We start from the raw sequence: 7694 nt of genomic DNA, 5'->3' as shown, positions 1-7694 counted from the left end.
TGTATATTTTGTGTTTTGATTATTATATGGCGAGGGGATGTTTTTCTTTGATCCAGTCTGTTTGAGTGTTCTGTGTGCTTCTTGAATATTCAAAGGAATATCTTTCTTTATGTTGGGAAAGGTTTCTTCCATAATTTTGTTAAAAATATTTTCTGGGCCTTTGAGCTGTGACTCTTCTCCTTCTTCTATTCCTATTATTCTTAGGTTTGGTCTTTTTAATGTGTCCCATATTTCCTGAATGTTTTGTGATGAGTATTTGTTGGCTTTGCTGTTTTCTTTTATCAGTGCATTTATTTTCTCTATGGTGTCCTCAGAATCTGAGATTCTTTCTTCTATCTCTTGTATTCTATTGATTATGCTTGTTTCTGTAGACTCTGCTCATTGACCTAGATTTTCCATATCCAGCTGGTTCTCAGTTTGTATTTTCTTCTTTGTTTCCATTTCAGTTTTCAATTCTTGAACTGTTTCCATTACCTGTTTGATCGTTATTTCTTTGCTTCCCAGGGTATCATGTACGTATTATTCATTTCTTCAAACTTTTTGTTATACTTTCTATCTATTTCTATAAGGGCATTTTTACATGTTGTTTAAGGTACTCTATTGCTTTCATAAAGTCAATTTTTTTCACTTCTGTGTTAGGGTGTTCAAGTCCTTCTGTTGTAAGCTCATTGGGTTCTGGTGTTTTCATGTTGTTTTTCAGATTGTTGGGTGAATTCTTGCCTTGGCGCCTGCCCACCTCCTCCTTTCGATGCTATCTAATGTGTCTTTTAAAACAGGAACTGGTTTTCCTGCTGGCCAGGGGGCCTGCTTACAAAATGCCTTCTCTCGGTTTCTTGGGTCCCACTACTGGCCAAGATCTCTTTCACTACTCTGAAGGGTCTTCAGGACCAGGCTCCCCGTTTGCCAGGGATCTCGCCAACAAAATGCCTACCCCTCTGCAGGCCAGCCATCAAAACAGAGGAACTCCCACTGCCCTTTGTACCGAGATCCCTATCCAGCGCCCAAACAGGCTAAACTTGGTGATCCTGCGGCCCCGTGCAAGGGAGCGGGAGTGAAGGAGGACCCTGGGCACAAGCTAGGGTATGCCAGGGAGAGAGAGGTTTCAGCAGAGGAGGAGCAGCCCCAGGAGAGGGTACCAGCCCTCGCAGGCTAACCGGGGGGTCAAGGTGGTCAGGGAATGCCCCCCTCCGTTTCCTCTCCCCACAGGCGGTGGTCTTCAGGGAGAGGACTAGGCTTACCTGTGGACCTCGTCTGCTTGCCAGTGTGTCTGCCCACTGCGTGCTTCTGCGTGCTTCTTTCTTTCTTTCTTTCTTTCTTTCTTTCTTTCTTTCTTTCTTTCTTTCTTTCTTTTTTCTTGAGATAGGGTTTCTCTCCATCTTTGAAACCTATCCTGGAACAAATTGTCATAGACCCTGCTGGCCTTGAAGTCACAGAGATCTGCCTGCCTCTACCTCCTGAGTGCTGGGTTTAATGGAATTCACCACTGCCACCAGGCTTCTTCCTGCAAACTTCCCAGTAAAAAAGGATACATGGAAAGAGGAAACATTTCATTCACCAAAGTTTATGAGTGGCCGAGGTTAAATTTAAACCCAGCAAGGCTATTCTCTGTACCCACAACAAAACACTGTGTACCACCCATTACAGAATGAATTGTGAACTTCTGAAACACCATGAAAATGGAAAAAAGATTGGAAGGCAGTTAAATTTAATATAGTCAGAAAAGAAGAGGGATAGTCAGGCAATGTTTTTCAATGACAGTTGACCTTGGACTTTCTGGATAAACAATTTACTTGGCTAGTATGTAAGTTGAGCTAAGCACAGTGGCCTTTTCTGCTCATAAAACCCCTATTTTTTAAAAGGCCTAAAGGAGATGTCCGGGAAGTGTGGAGCTAGGGCTAGGGGACAGTGTGGTGAGAGGTAGGTGGGGAGGCATGAAGGCAACAGTTGATTTACATTCTGATAGGCTTTATTGTGGGCCAGAAGGAAGGACTCAGGTCCTCTAAAGAATGTCTCAATGATGAAAAGCCACAAAAGGCCTTTTCTGCAGTTGTTACCCGACCACAGAAAAAGCAAGATGTGACTGCCTCATCAAATAAGGTACCAAGTCTTATTAGCTTATATGGCTAGCATAGACAAGAATAATAGGCTAATAAAATTTATAAGAGTTAATAAAATGCCTGAAATAATGGACCAACCAGTTTATAACTAATGTAGACCTCTGTGTGATTTCTTTGAGACTTAACGAACAAGGGAAACAGGCAGGACAGAAAAGCCTGACAACAAATGGTACCCATGTGGACAATTGCATTCACATAAAGCCTGAGAGAGCTTGGGAAGTATTTCTAGACTTAAATAATAGTTAAGCATGGCTTGTTGATAGCAGCATTTTCTCAGGTGGACTCTGTTTGCTAGAGGCAAGTGCTGTCATTTAAGAGAGACTTCCTGACTCAGCTTTGGCTGTAATACCTTGCAACTCTTTTAAGAGGTCCTGCCACAAAACATTTAAATAGTGTTGATGAAAAGCTGGCTGCATGTTTTTTCTTTTGGATCCATTTGGGAAAAAGCTGTGCCATTTAAAAATGCTGGCTTTCTGGGTTAACCTGCCACTACAAACTCTTGTAGGCAGGAGGTCCTGCTACAGAGCATTTGAGTTTAGTTTGTGAGCAGACTACTGCAGCTCACTTGCTGACAGGGACCTTGAAATGCCATACAGTTGGGGTAATAAACATGGCAACAGCTGGTTTCTCTGCCATGAGGCTGCAATCTCAGAAAGCTAAGGAATGGACTGGATCCAGCATTCAAAGCCACAACTTTAATCCTCTCCATATTGATTAGCAAAGTAAAGATTCATGTGGTCAGAAAAAGAGAGATATACAGTAAGAGACATTCAAAGATGAAGAAAACCTTTAAATATTTTACAGTATGTTAAAATATATGCAGACTTTGGAGAAAATAAAAGGTTAAAGTTCTTAAAAGAGAGATAGAGAGAGTAGTTGGTGTTGTGGCATACACCTTTAATCCCAACAACTGGAAGAGAGAGGCAGGCAGATCTCTCTGATTTCAAGGTATGGTGGCACACACCTTCAATCTGAGCATGTGGGAGACAGAGGCAGGTGGATCTTTGTGAGTTCACAAACAGCCTGGTCTACAGAGGGAGTTCCAGGAAAGCCAATGATAAACAGAAAACCTTTCTCAAAAAGCTAAATATTAAAAGTAAAAATAAAGGAAATAGAGGTTAAAATAAAGCCATGTAAAGATGAAAAATATGCAGAGAGTCTGGATACTGTATGTTATTATGCTCTCTTTGAATTGTTTGAATGCTGAGGAAGGAGCAACAGCTGCTAAAAAATTTGCATATAAATGCTGCCGATTTAATCCAATATAGGTATTTTGAAAACACATTGACTTCAAAATTTCCACAAAAAATGAGAGGCTATGGATTTATTCTGAGGTAAGAAAAATCTGGATTGATCAAGCAAGACCAACTGAGAAATCTCTGATAGGAACATATGGCCCAGATGTCTGAGTACCACATGCAGAACAGATTCAAGATGCTGCCTGAGATGATCAAGGCTCACAGGATACTCCAGTAAGAACTCGATCCTAATTCTAAATTTTCTTTAAGTCCCCATAAGATTATCAGTGACCCCAACCAGCAAGAAGAACCTTGGAAAACTACACCCACATTCCCCAAAAGTGGACTATGGATATTGTGCTTTGTTTAGAATGTTGATTACAAATTGTTATGGCTAATGTTCAAGAGAAAAGCTAAATAAAAAATATTAGATTCAGAGTTCTTGTTTTTTTTTTTTTAAAAAAAAGGGGAAAATGGTATGGAAAATGGTCTGTATTCTGTCAATTAAATTTAAAGTAAATGATGATTGCCAACTAGTCAGGCAGGAAATATAGATGGGTCAACTTAGAGGCAGGTCAATGAGAATAGGAGAATTCTGGGAAGAGGAAAGCTCTTTCTGTAGTTGTGACCCTGCCAGAGAAGAAGCAATATGTGACTGCCTTGCCAAATAAGGTACCAAGCCATGTGGCTAACATAGACAAAAATAATGGGCTAATATAAGTTATAAGGGTTAATACAAATCCTGAGCTAATGGGCCAGTCAGTGTAAAACTAATGTAAAATAAAAAGAGTCACAGAAGGTGTAAGATGTGGTCAAAGTGAAAAAAAAAACACATCTTCCATATGCTTTACCTAGCACAGGTTCATATATCACTCCCCGAGTCTACAGTCCATCATAAAGTATGGGTTATCTAAGATTTGCTCCCAGCATGCTCCGAACACACTCCATGAGGGTGGAAACCCTGCCTGTGACAACCTTAACCCCCACTCAATCAATATCTTGCAATAACTGAAAGGCCAAAGGGTGAGTGTTTCTCCATTTTAAACAGATTTTACACACACAGACTGTTCATCATTGTGGATGCTTGACTTGACATTTATTTGCAAAAGAGAGCCCTTCCAGCTCGGTCAAGGATGAAAACTGTTGTCAGGGCAATGTGGTGCTGCTGCTGTGCATCCTACGTCAGTTTTGGCAACCACATAAGATGACACAAAATCCAACTAGGTTCTTGGATCACTGGAGAAGAGCTGCCGGGTGATCATCCAGCTGAGATTCCCAGTGAGGTTTGAGGTCTGCCTATGATGTCAGCAAGCATCTCCTTAACAAACACAATAACGTTGGTCCAGTTTCTACCAAGCCCTTAGAGTCTAGATATGAATCACTATCTCCTACAGGCAACAGTGATACTTCCTCTGGGTCTGTCACTCATCTATTAACTCTCCATAGCTGTCTTTTGTTCCACAAATTCAGAATTTGTACCTAGTCAAATCTGTCAGTCTGAGGCTATGTTACGCACTAAGAAAGAACTCCTCTATCCCAAGATTACAAAACAACATGCTCTAATATTTCTCTCTCATTCTTCCCTTTTGCTTCTAAGTGAATTGTTAATTGTCACAATATTTCCACTGCCTATTGTTGCTGGTGGTGTAAAAGGCTCCTTTCTGTTGTGATCCTATGCACTCTATTACTTCTATTGTCAATTTTCCTTCAAAGATATACTTCCTCTAGGTAGGCCACACCTTATGAGGTTTTAAGAGCCTCCCTGTAGAAGTAGCTTTTGCTTGTTCATTCCAGCCACCCAGCTACCTTGGAACCAAAATAACCACCTTGAAACTATATTAATTAAAATACTGCTTGGCCCATTAGCTCTAGCTTATTATTGGCTAACTCTTACATCTTAATTGAACCCTTTTTTATTAATCTGTATATCGCCACATGGCCGCGGCTTACCGGCAAATATATGGTGTGTCTGATTCTGGGGGCTCAAGGCATTGCTCTGACACTGCCTTCTTCCTCCTAGCATTCAGTTCCATCTTCTCTACCTAACTGCCCTATAGACAGTCTGAGGAAGTTTCTTTATTCATTAATGGTAATCATAGCACACAGAGATACTGCAAGCAGATAAAGCCTTTAGCTCATATGATTCTTAACAGATATAGATCATAACAGCTCCTTCTAAAATGTTACATAACATTGTACATGCATTTGCAAGATTGAAAATTAACAAGCTCACTCTGAATTTACAACAAGAATTAATGTCATGCAAAACATGTTACTGGACATTGCGTCATAACCAGTGAGTGACTTAGTTGGTACAATCCTTGCCTAGTATGCATGACGTTCTGGGTTTGATTCTCAGCACCATGTAAGTTGGGTGTGATGGTACACACTGGGAATGCCAGCACCAAGGATGTGGAAGCAGAAGAAGGAGCAGTAGATCAAGGTTATCCTTAGCTGCAAATTGGAGGTCATCCTGGGCTACCTGAGAACCTGTCTTTAAAAAATAAAAATTTTTAGGGGACAAATCACAAACACAGTTAAGGAGAAGGCCCTATGGGAAACTATAACAAGAGCAGATGGGGAAAATGAGCCAAAGAAAGAAGAAAGGAGGATGAATATGTCTCTCCTTTAGACTTTAGTGTATTTTTCCAACATCATTGTCCTGTTCCTGGTGTGACCTTACACAGTGACAACTCCCTCCTATGGTGAGCAGTTAAATCAGTGATGTCCATGAGCCCTGGGACATTCACATCTGTTTCTTTTTAGAACTTTCTGGGCTGTCCTTTGCCACAAACTTGTACTTCCCTAATAGATGAATAGTTTAGAAAATTGACAATAGAAGAAATAGATGTGTGGTGGGGAAGTGTATGAGAGCTAATAAGAGCCTCATGGGGCACAGGAGGAAATGGGGTGTGCCTGGGCTGCCACACAAGAACAGCTCTGAGCTATACCATGTGGCAGGTGGGGCAAGACTCAACCAGGAAACACCCAGGGACTCTAGTCCCAGGCCAGGATTGAAACTGCTCTGCACTTCTAGAAGTCAATATTCTATTGAGGCCTCAATCAATTTTCTCTCTGGGTAGATTGAGGATCCTTCTCTTACTTTTCTGACTAAAACTGCATTAAAGGAAGCAGCAAGGCTGCAAGGTGATGTGGGAGTGATTTCTTATTAATAAAGAAACTGCCTAGGCCCCTTGATAGGCCAACCCTTAGGTGGGTGGAGTAAACAGAAGAGAATGCTGGGAGAAAGAAGCTGAGTTGAAGGAGTCACCATGATTCTCCCACTCCAAACAGACACAGGTTAAGATCCTCCCTGGTAAGCCACCTCGTGGGCTACACAGAATATTAGAAATGGGTTAGAACAATATGTAAGAGCTAGCCAATAAGAGGCTACAGATAACAGGCCAGGCAGTGTTTTAAAAAATACAGTTTCCGTGTAATTATTTCGGGCATAAGCTAGCCATGTGGGCGGCCGGATGCCGGGGACGCAGCCCTGCCGCTCCTAATGCAACAGAGTGGCGCTCGAAGTGATGGACTAAATCCACTTAAAAACCTAAGAAGGCTTAAAAATAAAGGAGACAATTTAAGACAGCTTTTTGCTGTTTCTGGGTTGCGTGCCGCAAAGAAATTGTCCTGACTCAGCAGCAGGAAAAAACTGGGTGTTTTAAAATGCCGGCTTTCTGGGCTGTACCGCCATTGCGATCTCTGTCTGGCTCCTGCGGGAGACAGAGCTTTTGAATAGAGCATTTGGAGTAAAGCTCTACAGCTTGCTTGATGGCAACATGGACTGTTGTGTGCCTGGAACTGTGTGTGGCTCAGGGGCACCAAATGGATCTGAGACAGGAGCTGCTCAGCTCCACCATGCTGAACTGTGCTGGTCTCAGGCAGGAATTACTGTAGTTACCATAATAACAGCGCAGTTAAGGTTTAGACTGGGCAGGACACAGGCAATACCGTATTACCTGTACATGGTGCAACTTAAGTTTTTAATAAGTGCTTAACATTTTAAGAAATGCTCCTGGATAGCAAAAAAATGACAGATTCACAGTAAAACAGATTCAGACATAAAAGACCTTTATGGATCACATTGTTGGATGAATGTACGTAGGCTTGGGAAAGAAAAGAAAAAGAATATAAAAAAGTTAATGTCTTAAAAAGAAAAAGGGTAAAGTCTTTAATGAGACAGAGTACAGAAGTACAGATAGTTATAGATTAAGAGAAATAAAGAAAATAAGCCATGTAAAAATATAAAATTCACAGAGAGTCTGGATTATGTACATTGTGTTTTCTTTACAATTTTTGACTGTGAAGGAGCTAAGTACAGAGAGACATTTCATTA

Source organism: Alexandromys fortis, unplaced genomic scaffold (genome assembly GCF_014885135.2).
Source record: "Alexandromys fortis isolate MF-2015 unplaced genomic scaffold, M_Fortis_MF-2015_v1.1 scaffold_470, whole genome shotgun sequence".
Lineage (NCBI taxonomy): Eukaryota > Metazoa > Chordata > Mammalia > Rodentia > Cricetidae > Alexandromys > Alexandromys fortis.
This window is presented reverse-complemented; position numbering follows the sequence as displayed.